A 14450-nucleotide genomic window follows, 5' to 3' on the forward strand; every position below is an offset into this window, starting at 1 on the left:
TCTGTTTCTTGAGACGATTCTTGTCAGCTATTAACCTCATCTGTCTACTTTATACTTCAGTCCCATTCATGAGTTTTATTCACGTGAAACTTGCCTGAGAGATGGATCCATTCTCAAGGTGCTGATAAAATAAGCACACAAGAAAGGCTAAGGACCTGTGAAGGGGGAGAATGCCACCAAGTGAGTCCTCTTTGGGGAGGGCTTTGTGTCCCCTTGACACAACCTGCCATCAGCACAGGCCTAGGAGTGTGTCCACCACCAGAGGTACCCTGTGGAGGCGGGGACAGAGAGAGAAAGAGCGCAGGGAGCAGCACAGCTACGATTATCATTCCCTCTCACCTTCGTCAGCTCAGATCCTCAGCGAGCCAGGCATTGGGATGGAAGAAGCTTCCAATTCACAGAGCCGTGATGTCGGGAAGGCTCCGAGCTGTAGAGAAGCCTCGAGGCTCCAGCACAGGTGTGCAGCGGCATGCTGATAAAAATATTCCATCGTGAGAATGCAGAATGTCTGCTCAGAGTGAGTTATGGTTTTATAGAAAAGCAAAAAGCAACAGCCCATAACTGGTAAAAGGACACATGTAGTTCAACAGAGGAAAAGGAAATGTGTTCAATACAGATATGAGGAAAAAGGAAAAGCACCCATCAATACAGATGTGAGCCTCCGGTATATGGGAGAAGAACTGAAGAAAAGGGGAAGGTATGGAGGGAAGCGGGGGAGGCAACACCAGGCTTGACCTGGATGGGTTCAGGGACAGGGACACACCCCTCTCCAAACACAGGGGGTCCCATGATCCAGCCTCCCAGAGCCTCGCCACCCTTGCCCGCCTACCACAGCTGCTGGGGTGACCCTTCTCAAGTCACCATAAAAAAAGGAAACCGGATTTGTCTGGTTGAATAGTCCTGGTGGAATTTCCTGTAAATCTCCAGTAGGCATTCCCTCTATCAAAAGAGTCTCCAATATAGTTTGGTGTAGAAGATGCATATTGGTGAGTTCCTCTGAGATGGGGCAGTGGTGGCCTCTTCCCCATGGTTCGAAGGGCTTGGCCAGGCAAAGGCATAGAGGAGAGACAATAGGTCCATGGGCATCTGGGGGGGCTGGGGTTACCTCTGAGTGGGGAGAAAATGATTCAGAGAAAAGGGAGGTGGGGAGGGTAACGTCCCACCCAGGACCTATGATGAGAAGCTCCATGGTGAGCTGTGTGGATCCTACGGCTGGAAGGGAGTCTGTTCTGCTTTCCACCCTGGACCTAACTATGTGCCAGGCAGTGAAGCGAGTGTTTTCACCAAACAGCCTCAGGACTGTTCAGCCGAGTGTTTTCACATGCCTGAGGGAAAGAGTGAAGTTAGAAGCACAGTCTCTAAATACCCTCATACAATAAAATCAGACACTGGGGAGCCCAGGAGGCAAAGGAGCCTCAGGAGCAGACTCTGTACATGGGGGAGGGAGGAGGAACTCCCCATCTGACAGCCAAGCAGAGGGACTTGAGATGGAAGAAATGTTTGATGGGAATGTTTTAGTGGAATTCCAAAAGCTAGGGCAGGGGTTGAACACACTTCATCGAATCAGAAGAAAAGACTGAATGGCCTGGAGCCACAGGGTCCCCATTGCTGAGCTATGAGGAGCCTTTAGCCCTGGCTCTTCTTGCCTTCGTACACGCGACTCTTCCCATCGGGAGTGTTCTCATTCTCTGTTTACCCGAATCCCTGCACCTTGGGCTCAGCCCTGTTGAAACGCCTCCACCGCCATGAAGCAAATCCTTGTTCCCCCAGCTCGGGATGCCCCGGGACCTGGTCACAATCTCTTCTGGGAAACATGTGACTGTATTTCGCGTTATGCTATTTCTGTCCATGTCTCATCTGCCTGGCTAGATTAAGCTGCTCGGGGCCGGGAGCTGTGCTGTGTCAGCTCCGTGCCCAGCGCCTGGCACAGGGCCTTGAGCACAACGGTACTGGCTCAGCACCAGCTGAGAGTCACCTGAGCGGAGACTTCCTGCTCCCATCAGCACTGACACCTGGTTGAGCTGGGAGGCTGTGAGCCCCCTCCAGAGCTCAGGCCACCACCGTGCCACTGGGACACCCTCCGTTCTCTTCATCCAACGTCCTGCCCATCGACAGCCCATCTCCTGGCAGCACGCTGACTGTAGCAGTTCCTCCGGCTTCCTGTGATTACTCCTAATTCTGGGTTTTCTTCCCTGACCAAGTAAATTTCATCATCTGCATTTCGACATTTCTAGCAATTTTGTTTTCCAGAAAGCAAACTAAGGACGGAGCAGGAAAGTGCTTCATGTCCCTGCTTCCCCCAGCAGTGATCAGGGAGGGGCAGTCTCGTTATTGTTGATGATTGTTGACACAGTGAGGTGAGGGAGAGCCTCCCCCCTCAAGTTCCAGGCTCGCCTTCACTCTCCCCTTTCCCAGGCTCCCTAGGCTGTGAGCACGAGGTGTCAGGCCTCTGGTCAGCAGAGGTCCCCCTGGCCCTCAGAGCCACTCTCTGAGGGGCGAGCATTCCACTGAGCAAGGGAGCCAAACCTGTTCCACTGCGCATTGAGGTCAACTTGAGCCGAACCGGGCTGAGTGGACTTTGGAGTCCACAGACTGCTGCCTGCACCTCCCTTTGCTCCTGACCACCTTCTGGGGGGATGTGAGGCTCAGCTGACATAACAGTATGCTGAAAGCTACTGGTGCTGCCATGTTAAGAAAGTTATTCCAGTCTTGAATTCTAAGAGAAATAGCCCTGGAGTCATTTCCTGGATCCTTGAACCAGGATGGTGGGAGATGGGGAGGCAGAGAGGAGGAGAAAGGAAGGGAAATACTCAAACAGATGACTTTCCTCTTCACACGGCTGAGTCGCACACTCATTCACCTGTGTACAGTCATTCATTCGCTCACTCAGTCTACAGTAATTGAGTGCTTGCTGTATGCCAGACACATTCTAGGTGCCAGGGACCAATCTGAAGGTAGAAAGACTCCAGAGGATGTGATTTCTATAATTCAGGCCAGACATGATGATGCCCTGGGCCTGGCAGCAGGAATGAAGAGAAATAGGCAGATTCCATTGATACATGGGAAGCTGAAGTAACAATGACATTTTTGGATACAAGAGAGGGATGTTGGTAAGAGAGGAGATGATGTCAAGGATAACTCTCATTTTCTGACTTGAGCAAAGGGGTAGGTGATAGTGCCAAACACAGAGGTAAGGGCCCTGAAAGAAGAGCCGTTTGGGTAGGGGACTTGGCGAGTTCAGGTTGGGTCACATTGAGTTTGAAGTCTCTCTGAGACATCAGATGGAAGACACTCATTAAATACTAAGTCTAAAAATTGGGAAAGAAAGCTGGGTTCAGCAGATAGACTTAGGGAACATCAACATTTGTGTTCCAACGAGTTTTGATCTCACATGAATACCCTCAGAGTCCAGAAGATGGAGCATGGCTCTCTTGAAAGTTTTCTTGTGGCCACATTCAGTTCATCCAGAGCCTCTTCTCCCTTGGTTTCCTCCTACCTTTTTTTAACTGTCCAGCTGCTCCTTCCAAGGGGACTCAGTTCCATCTTACCACAGTTCTTGGTGAGGGCTGGGAAGACCTAATCTCAACTTCTTTCCATGAGAGGTAGAGTCCAGATTCAACGAAACAAACAAACAAAAAAAACCATTCTTGATAAGACTGATTGCCTCTCTCATCAAAAGCTGAGTATAAGAGTTTGCAACAGGATAAGAATGGGAAAGAGTAAAGGCAGTGAAAGACAGAAAGTCTCCCTTCTCCGAAAATGTCAATGACACTGCACATGGAGGTCCCAGCAAACTGTGGCCTCTGCCCGTCTTCTCCCTTTTAGTCCCAAACCATTAACACACTTAAGAATGTGGTATGCAAAACTCCCCTTTAGTTCCAAAGTTTGCTTAACACCTCCCTGAATATCCTCTTCCTGGCATCTTTTTTTGTGAGTCAAGGCGTGGTTGAGTTAGGGCCAAGCTAGCAAAAGGAGCTCAGTGCTGTAGGTGCCAGCAAATCCCGGTCAGCTGTCACCTATGGAATCCAGTGCTTCAGCAGGAAATACCAGAATGCCGACTTAGCATAACACAATCCATTCCCACTTTGCCGCAATTTCCTGCTGAGCCCAGTACCTCCCCTTTTCCTTCCATCTAGCCAGGTTCTAGGATTTGCAGGAACAGGAAGAGTGCTAAGACCATAGAGCAGAGACTCCCAGAGGCCACATCTTGTGAACTCTTGATGGGCAACACGGAGATTTTATATGTAAAAAAAATATGAAAGTAAAGAAAGACCTGCCCTAGCCGGTTTGGCTCAGTGGATAGAGCGTCAGCCTGTGGACTGAAGGGTTCCAGGTTCGATTCCGGTCAAGGGCACTTAGCTCTGTTGCCACCTCTATGCCCGGCCCTGGCCCAGGCGCATGTGGGAGGCATCCCATCGATGTGTCTCTCTCATCATTGATATTATAAAAAAAGAAAGAAAGACCTGATTCACACTCTCCTTTTGACATGACACATTTTCTCGATCCCAGTCCAGAAGCAAAACTACAGAACTGCTTTCATTCAAATTAACATGTTTTATGTAATGGATGGTGCTGTTTTGCTAAACAAAAAACATTTGTGTTGGCTTAATAATAGGAAAATGTATTTAGAGGTTGTTTGGGTGTTTTTAAATTTGTTGGTCTACTTTATTTTTCTTTTTAAGCATGCTGAGTCATTGCTATCTTTTCATTTAACATGACCCTTTATTATAATGAACCAATCAATCAAACTGTGCAGTCCAATAATGAGAATGTATTGAAAATCTTTATAGCTACTACTACTAAACCATTTTGAGTTGATAACACAGAAACGAAATTTGCATGAGGCATTACTTTTAAAAAAAATATTTTTATTGATTTCAGAGAGGAAGGGAGAGGGAGAGATAGAAGCAGCAATGATGAGAATCATCAATCGGCTGCCTCCTGCACACCCCCTACTGGGGATTGAGCCCAAAACCCAGGCATATGCCCTGACTGGGAATTGAACCATGGCCTCCAGGTTCTTGGGTTGATGCTCAAACACTGAGCCACACCAGCCAGGCAAGAGGCATTTACTTTTCATGAGTCTACTTCTGCCTGCTGTGACCTAGGTCTTTTTACTTCAGCTTGTCTATCATATAGGTATTGAGTGAGGACTCAATTCTCCTACCTCTTGTCACTCTTCAAACTACCACACAACACTTTTGTGTGTGGCTTATTCAGCCCAATATATTGTCATGCAGCTTTCATTTGCATGGTTGCATCGGTTATGTAATATTGCTCTGTGCTTATTTGCATAAGAAGTGAAAGAAATGAAATGGAAGTGGTAAGCACATTCCTGTTTTGCAATAATTTTTAGGATGTCAAATCAGAATCTCAGCTTGCAAAATGACTTACAACTCTAAAGCCTTTTCCTATGGCAATGCTCTCAAGTGCATATTACCACTGATGAAGAGAAAATCTGTCTTTATAACATGAGTACAATGGTAATTATGAGTCAACTGTTGTCATTTCGACACCATCACCCTAACGTCATCCAGAGAGGCTTAGCCTCACGGTAAAAGTTCAATGCTGTCACTTCAAGACGGGGATTGCTCAGTACCCACATCATTGTTAACACGGCTCAGAAACGACACGGCAGAAGCTGATTTCAGTGTATTACACCCACATGACTGAGGATACAGTTAAAATAATCCTTGTAAGACCATCCACTTTTGAGAACATAACACTTTTGGGAAGGTTGTCTATTGAGAAAAGAAAAATATTTAAATTCTAGAATTCTCCCAGCCACAGACACCGGTGTGGGATGCACACCAATCTCTGTCATCTTCTTCATTGTTCGGAAGAGGAACCAGGCCAGGAGAGAGGGAGGCACACAGCTACTCCAGGACGGGGCTGGACTCAAACTCAGCGCCCTCCCGTTCCACCCGGCCTTGTCTCTGTATCGCCTTGGCTCTTGCACCCCATGGGGCAAGTTGGGTCTCACTAAGTTCAGAAATACAAAATAGTGATGCTAAAGGATACTTATTTTTTACTTTAGTTTTTTAAATGTGTGTGTGTGTATTTTTTGTTTATTTGTGTGTTTGTTTTTTCCTCTGTGTCTCCCTTAAAACTTAGAAACTTGGGGTTCCGAGTTCACACTGTCAGTTCATGCAGAATAATTTTGTTTCCCAACTGCAACAAGAGCTCCCTCTAATGGCTGTTTATTTGGACAACAAATTCTTGGGGAAATGAAATACCCCTGATCTCTTAGAAGGGAGGGCTTTAGATCATTTGTAACCCATTTCGGTCTATAGGTTATAGAAATCCATGCTATTCCTACCTCTGAAATCATATCAATATAAATAAAGCAACATTTACTTGATGTAAACATTGTGTTGTACACCTGAAACTAATACAAAATAATATTGAATGTAAACTGTAATTGAAAAATAAAATGTAAAGTTCTTTAAAAAAAACACAAAAACTTACTTGATGTAATGGTTAATTTTATGTCAGCTTGACTAAGTCACAAAATGCCCACATAGCCTGGCCAGTGGCTCAGTGGCTCAGCATTGACCCATGAACCAGGACGTCACGGTTCGATTCCAGGTCAGAGCATATGCCTGGGTTGCGGGCTCGATCCCCAGTGTGGGGTGTGCAGGAGGCAGCCAATCAATGATTCTCTCTGATTGTTCATGTTCCTATCTCTCTCTCTCTCCCTCTCCTATCCTCTCTGAGATCAATAAAAATATATTTAAAAACAAACAAAAAAAACCATGTAAGTGTAGGCCTCTTACAACTTGTGTTAGACCAGTGGTTCTCAACCTTCCTAATGCCGCGACCCTTTAATACAGTTCCTCATGTTGTGGTGACCCCCAACCATAAAATTATTTTCGTTGCTACTTCATAACTGTTATTTTGCTACTGTTATGAATCGTAATGTAAATATCTGATATGCAGAATGTATTTTCAGTTACAAATTGAACATAATTAAAGCATAGTGATTAATCACAAAAACGGTATGTAATTATATATGTGTTTTCCAATGGTCTTAGGCGACCCCTATGAAAGGGTCGCGACCCACAGGTTGGCAACCCACAGGTTAAGAACCGTTGCGTTAGACAATGTAGTCTTTTCAGTAAACACATCAGAAACCAGGCGTGTTTTCAGTCAATTCTGTTTTATCTTCTCTTTTACATCATTGTGGACTTATGATTCTGATAATACAGCCCTGTTTCAACATCTAGAATTCATCAACTAGTCCCGAGCTTGGAAATATGGAATCAACTGTCCTCCACGGCGATTTGTTCCTTTCACTGGAGAGTAGTTTCAGAGGCCACAGGTACTCCTTCTATGAATAAGCTTGTTCCACATTTTGACTGGAATTTGGCAGGATGGCAGCAAAACTCTCCAACAGTATAAATCACGGTGGGACAGAACAGATAAAGCCTCCTTTTAAAAATGTCCATGGATTCTTATTGCTATTTCCAGTTCACTTCTATTTAAACAACTTCTTTTACTTACTCTAATAGAGAAGTGTAGTCATCCCTTTTTTTCACTTTTTGAACGACTGCTTTTTCTTTTTTAAATTAATGTTAATTTTTAAAAGCTTTAAATGACCATACCAAACCAGGGCTCTACATTTCAGTGTTGACTCCCAAACCAGAAGGCTTCCTATCTTCTTTTCTTCCTTGGCCCTCAGACCAGCCATCCTGCAACTGGCTTCACGGTGTGCAAGTCCCATCGATTCTTTGGTCAGCATGGCCTTAGCACCAAAATCTGTAAAGAAAAAAGCCTTGCCTTCTTCCAAGAAAACACCAAAGAAACTATGAGCTCAGTGCACTCAGTGTGATGGCATGTTTGCTTAAGAGAAGATAATAGTGAAATGTAGATTGTAGACAAATACCACTTCTCAAAGTTTCCAAAAAATCTGTCACTTTTCTCCATGTGAACTCCCTGATTTGAATTTGTTTTGCTTTCCCTTCATATTTTTTCTTCCACTGGTGCCTTTGTATATTTTGGGACAGAACTTTAAGTAGAAAACTGTAGTTTCACAGAGCCCATGGGTACATACAGTGGCCTGTACCAACTCAAGAGTCGACTGGGCACATCTTTTCCCAATTCTGCATTCAGAGACACCATGCTCATAGCTTGCAGTCACCCACAGTAGAAGTATTTACACCATGGGAATGGGCAAATGCTGTAAATCAGGACTTTTTACCCAGAGAGCCGATTGTTAAGCATTTACAGAACAACTCTGGGCACACACCTCAGTTTTCCCCAAATCGGTCAAAATGTCAGAACACGCTATCGATTAACATCTAGAATTATCCAAGTAATATACCAAACATTATGGTTGAGAATTCCCACTCAAGAGGTCTATATAGAATAGCTTTGGGAGCTTTATATAATTCCTGCAATTGTCACTGCATAACATTCTCCAGAACCAACCCTTAAAAGATAAAAAATACAGCCTGGCAGCATAGGTCAGTGGTTGAGCATTGACCTATGAACCAGGACTGATTCCTGGTCAGGGCACATGCCCGGGTTGCAGGCTCAATCCCCAGTGTGGGGCATGCAGGAGGCAGCCAATAAATGATTCTGTCTCATCACCTGATGTCTGTCTGTCTCTGTCTCTCTCTGTCTCTCTCTCCTCTTTCTCTCTGAAATAAATATATATGTGTATATATTTATATTTATATGTATGTGTGTAATAAATTAAGACAGTAATTTGATTTTTAAAAAAGACAAAAAATACAATTAGATTAATAGTACGTTTTAGTTATAATATCCAAGGCACATTACATTTAGTTATCTACCAGTTTCCAGAGGGTTTTATTTCCACAACAGACAAACATAGAGAATTCAGTAATGTCTAGTGATTAAATTTCCATGCTGACATCCAATTCTTGACGTGAATGAATGCATGCTATGCTCTCTCCTCCCCAACTTTATACTCTGAGTAACTGTGTGCCTTCTGGATGATATGGAGAATAGAGCCTAGCAAGCCTGAGTATGGGTCTGGCTTTGCCAAAATCTAAAATAGACTGAAGAAATATCGTTTCCTTGTTGAGTCTGAGTGGGGCTGGCCCACTAATTTCTTCTAGCAGTCTGTCATGGCACCCCCGGTGTTATTCCCAGGAATGTAATGGCCTCAGATAACTCATCGTTGGAAATTGTTTGCAGTAGAGCAGTGGTTCTCATTTTATTGTTCATTTAGCACCTTAATTTAGGCAGGAGAAACACTTCTACCTGAAGGTTCTGTGTAGCTGAATTCCCCTGCCTTTTTATTGCCACTTCAACAGAGAATGACGGCCTAAGCCAGGACACTCAGGCCTCGCCCGCCAGCTGCCTTGGGACAGTACTTGGCCAGATTCCTCTCTCTGAGGGGTTGGTATTCTGAGCTACATTTCATCTGAATCTACTACACTTCCTCCCTACTCTCTGCTATTTGTTCTAACCCAGCCCCACACCTTAAACAGGACTTCCTCTGGCATTGCCTCCATAGTCTTACCTGCCCCTTAACTTGGCTGGGTCTGCCTGCACTCACTGAAGGACATAGGGCCATGCCTTGGTAGAGCTTCAGGAATAAGCCAGTGTTTAGCTGCCCTGGCTCCCAGCACAAGACTGCTCTGGATGCCCCCTTTCTCCACCTAACATCCCTCCACATTCTACAACATTCTATTATCTTCTGTGTTTTTCTATGTATTACTAAAGGAAGGTGGGGAGAGAGGAAGTATTCTATCTATTCCCCCTTTTCCCCATGTCAGAAACCTGCAGGAATCACAATACAATCCAGATCCAAAACTGACTCAGAACAGATATGTTTGTTTTCTAAGACTTATAACCTTGGAGAGACGCTAGGCTTATCATCAGTCCCCCACTTATCTCTCCAAAATCATTTGCATCTGGCTAATATTGTTGGCCATTTCCATATAGCTTTTAATTTCTATTATTTCTTCAAGCCAGTAATTATTTCAAATCTTCTTCTTGCTTTCCAAGAGGACAGATATTTCTTGGGTAACCTTTTATTTTGTTGTCATTTTTTAAATTCTCTTGCATTACAGAGAAAGTGTGAGATCTTAAGGTTTCTGCTTATTTGGCAACTATAGCATTGTGAGTCATTCAAATCTTGCACAGGGCATCATATTGCACTTACCAACTACTATTGCTTTTTATATTTTTCATCTTGTTTTCCAAATTTATCTACTTGGTATGGGTATATCTGATTCACTTGTTTTAACTGCTGTTTAGTTATTTAAATATATGATTGATTTATTCATTCTCTTATTGGTGGATATTGATTAATTCCTTTCTATGTCTCTCTCTTTTTTTCCCAATGGCAAACCATGCTTCACTGAACAGATTTAAACTTACACTAGTATCTCCTTTTTTCTATGAATGCAAGTTTTCTCTAGGATGGGTATTTAAAATTATAATTGCTTGTTCTATACAATATCCTGCTTTACTAGTATCCACAGACTTCACCCCAAAGGTGTCGTAGAAGTTTATAAATTCTCGTTGGTAACGTATGAGAATTTTCCCCACATCTTTGTCAACACTTGAAAATTTTTAGTTTTGCCATTATGATGGTTGTACAATATATTTTTTTCATAGCCCTGAAGAAAGATATATATCTTCGTATTGGAGAAACTTGGGTCCTAAGCAGAATAAATAGAAATAAGTCCATAGTGAGTAACACCATAGTGAAATTTTAGAATACCAAAACAAAAGAAAAACATTTTTAAACAACCAAAGGGAAAATACAATTTACTTACAATGGAAGGCAGGTAGAATGGCAGATTTCTCATTGGCAATTATAGAGGTCAGAAGACAATAGAATGGTATCTTCAAAATGCTGTTTGGGGGAATAAAATCAGTCAAACTAGAATTCTATATGAGTCTCTTGGTGATTTTATTTGTACATTCTCTATTGGACCTCCCCCCACCTTCTTTAGAAATAGATACTGTCCTTTGACCAAAGGAGTGGGTAGGTGTCTGAAGCTGGGCAAATCCTAGAACCCCGTGCCTTCTGGTCACATGATTGTCAAGAGTAGGCACATAAACAAAGAAAGAGCTCTGGCCCAGCCGGTGTGGCTCAGTGGTTGAGTGTTGACTCATGAACCAGGAGGTCATGGTTGGATTCTCCAATAGGGCACAGGCCTGGGTTGCGGGCTCGATCCCCAGTTGGGGGCATGCAGGAGGCAGCTGATCAATGATTTTCTCTCATCATTGATGTTTCTTTTTCCCTTTCCCTTCCTCTCTCTGAAATCAATAAAAATATATATTTAAAAGAAAGAAAGAGCTCTGGACATTCTCAACCCTTCCATCTCCATGCTTTGAATATACATTTTCTTTGTTTTGGCCCCTTGCATCTGACAGTCCATTGAGGAAGCTTTTCAAGGAAGAAAGAAAAACTTTGGTGCTCAATGCTACCAGCTCTTCCTTAGGACTCCAGCTATTCTATTATTAGGACCCAAATAGTTCTCCAAAGGGAAACTTACACTAGAAAAAAATGGAAGGCATCACGTGAGGAACTGGGTTCAAAAATCTGACTGAGGACTTCCGGAGATTTGAGACAATGCAAGTAACAGGAAACTAAATATGTAGGTGAAAGGATGTTAAGGAGACAGGTTCCGCAATGATACAACCATCCTAATGCAGGTGAACACGCCTGCAGGGCATAATGGCACCTGGGCACCAGGCCATTTGGGGAAGTGAAGAAACCAAGATTGGAGAGAACACACCTGGCTGTAGAACAGCAGCCCTATCAGGGGCTATTCTTAGTTACCTGACAGTGGGGACCTGCCTCAGTGAAAGTGGTGTTGGTTTGGCAGAATCTGTCGGCACCTGTAAAAAGATCTGGAGAAGGCAGTGTGGACTGTGAAGCCCGGAGCAATGAAAGTGTAGAAAGACTGATAGTAGCTCTGCCAGAGATCTGAAAACCAGGATGTTTTGTGAATTTAAGTTGTAGAAAGACAGGTGAGTGAGGGAAAGAGATGGAAGACAGGAGCTGAAAGAAGGATGGCAGTTGGAGAGCATGCAGGACCCTGGAGTGAAGAGAAGGCTATGGTCTCCGTCTGCCCCTAGCTGTTCCTGCGCTCCCAGCACTGCCTACTGAGATCAGTGAGCAAATCACGGAAGATCTTTGGTTGTTTAAGAAGCTGTGGCTTAGAAAAATAATGGAGTTGACATTCTGAATAAATACATTATGCAGCTGAAACCACTTGATCTTTGCATCAGAGGAGAAAACCCTTAGGGAAAGAAATGGACAGGATTATTTTTAAAATAAAAAGTTAGTTGGCAGATTACCATAGTAAGGAGATGAAAAGTCAGGGGAATCAGACGGTAGCGAAATCCACATTGCCAGGAGTTGAATGAAGACAGACATCATTAACATTACAAGCTACATAATGAGGTGTCAGCAAGACGTCAGCTGTGGGGAAAAGTTGGAAGATGATGCTTTTTTTACTTGCAGCCAAAGCTCTGGTTGAAAATAAATGCCACATCTTGCAGCTGACAGTAGAGATCTTTAATGATCCCCATCAGAAAACTAAGACTGTTCAAGGGCCTGACTCAGAAAGCTTACAAGACAGAAGAGGAAGAACAGACGCTGTTGGCTGCAGAAGAGGGTGCTCATGGAGAATTTAAGAAATGGAGGGTGAATTATAGTGAAAACAGATTATGTAAAACTCTGCTGGAAAAACAAACAAAAAACCCCAGGACACCAGGCTTTTTTTCTTTTTGATGCATCAAGATTTCTTCCTGTAGAAAAGAGAGACACTGCCTTCCTGAGACAGAAATTGCCTAAGACAGAAATTGCAGGTAGCAAGCCCAAAGATTGTTGTACTTCAGAGCCTTCAGAAATAAACCCAAATCCAGCAAGATCTACTAAATAAATCCCATCAATAAGAGGTTCTGGAAACCAGATGGGCTCCCATGAGATAGTCTGATAAGTACAGGGCACTGTACTCCCCACAGTGCCATTCACCTTTCTTTACTATGGAAGATGAATGCCTAGAAGTGAATTAGTTGTGAGTGGGCTTGTACCTGGGTAAGGGATATATGTGGTGTCAGGAAAAATCTTACCCTCTAATCTGCATGCAAACATGAAGAATGTCTAGTGGGTCCCACACCCTCTGATGACACACTACCCAACCCTCCTTGATGGTGGACACAAGAGGGATATCTCCATTTCACATTAATCAAATAGATTTGCCTGGATGTTTGCATCGGGCTGTTCATGGACCACCACCTGGGCCAAGGGACTTTTTCAATATCTGATGAAAATATCTACCTCTAGCCCTAGCTGGTTTGGCTCAGTGGATAGAGCATCGGCCTGTGGACTAAAGGGTCCCAGGTTCAATCCTGGTGGTTTCATTAATGAAGAATGGCCACTTTCTACAGCAAGGGCTGGTTTCGCTGATGAAAGTAACTTCCTATCTTTATCAGGAGCACCTGTCATTAACTCAGCAGAGAAAAGACTCCCACCACTACCAGCCACCTTCTCAAACGTGGACCCAGACACTCTTTCTCACACTTTCTTCCTGGTGGGCTTACATTCTGTCTAAAGGATTCTTTAGAAACTTAAAGCCTTTCTCCATAAGAGACTACCTTCTTTCTGACCCTAATTAGTTGAGATTATCTATCTTTATTTCTCTCTCTACAAAATACTTCCAGCCTATAGGGTCTAGAGAGAAGGCCATTAGCTTCTCCAGGTGCCAACCCTGGGCCTCACAGGCTTCCAGCCTTAGGTTATAAAGAAACTATTGGGAGAATTTATGTGCTTCAAAACCCAATGTGAATGTTACTTTGGTAAATTTAACACCTTTTTAGAGCTTAGTTTTATTATTAAGAGATCTTTTATGAGCCAAATTATTCAAATCTGCTAGATATTTTATTTGCTATGAAGGCTACCACTTAAACTCTAGTCTCTCATTTTCTCCACTCTCCTCAAACCCATTTTATGCATTACTACTGTAGTTTATATAGTTAATGTAGCATATGCAACAGAAATGTTGAGTGTCATGTTGAGTGTAATACTTTTACATAAAATTTTTTAAAGTATAAATATAATTATCAAGAATGTTTGTTAATCTATGCTCTTTTGCTCAGCCACACTTTGGATAAACCTAGTCAGTTAATCAAAGGTCAAAACAATCAACTTTGTGTTGGCAAATTGTTTTGTAAGCGGAAATAAGTAACCCAAACCTATGATGTAATTCCAAACAGTATACTCTTCAATTCACTAAATCATTCAGAAAATCACTAACATAACTATTCTATCAATATTTGCTTTCAGTCATGAAAGTGGAGACTGTCAGATTCTTTTATTCCAGTGGAACCATTTAACTATATAAATTTAGAAATCAACATAGATCCTAAAATCTGCCTTAGATGATGTGGAGGTGTGGCCAGGAGCCTGCTGACTTCACCTCCCTCTTATCTCATAAGGTGGCATCTCCAAGTAT

The 14450-nt window shown here is 43.2% G+C and overlaps 1 protein-coding gene across 6 annotated transcripts in view; it reads right to left on the reverse strand.

Annotated features, from left to right (window-relative positions):
* Positions 1-9632: 9632 nt before the first annotated feature.
* The window catches only part of MOBP (myelin-associated oligodendrocyte basic protein), a 33194-nt gene continuing 28376 nt past the window's right edge, over positions 9633-14450 (reverse strand). For 5 of the 6 annotated variants that reach the window (XM_023763393.1, XM_014465223.2, XM_023763395.1 and 2 more), the window contains 2 exons: positions 10758-10837; positions 9633-10640 (listed from right to left, as the gene is read on the reverse strand). The gene's annotated coding sequence lies outside the window, so the exon portion shown is untranslated. Of the gene's footprint in view, positions 10641-10757; positions 10838-12291; positions 12416-14450 lie in introns of all 6 variants that reach the window. The other variant, XM_023763399.1, reaches the window with a different exon arrangement.

This window comes from Myotis lucifugus, unplaced genomic scaffold, assembly GCF_000147115.1.
Source record: "Myotis lucifugus unplaced genomic scaffold, Myoluc2.0 scaffold_283, whole genome shotgun sequence".
Lineage (NCBI taxonomy): Eukaryota > Metazoa > Chordata > Mammalia > Chiroptera > Vespertilionidae > Myotis > Myotis lucifugus.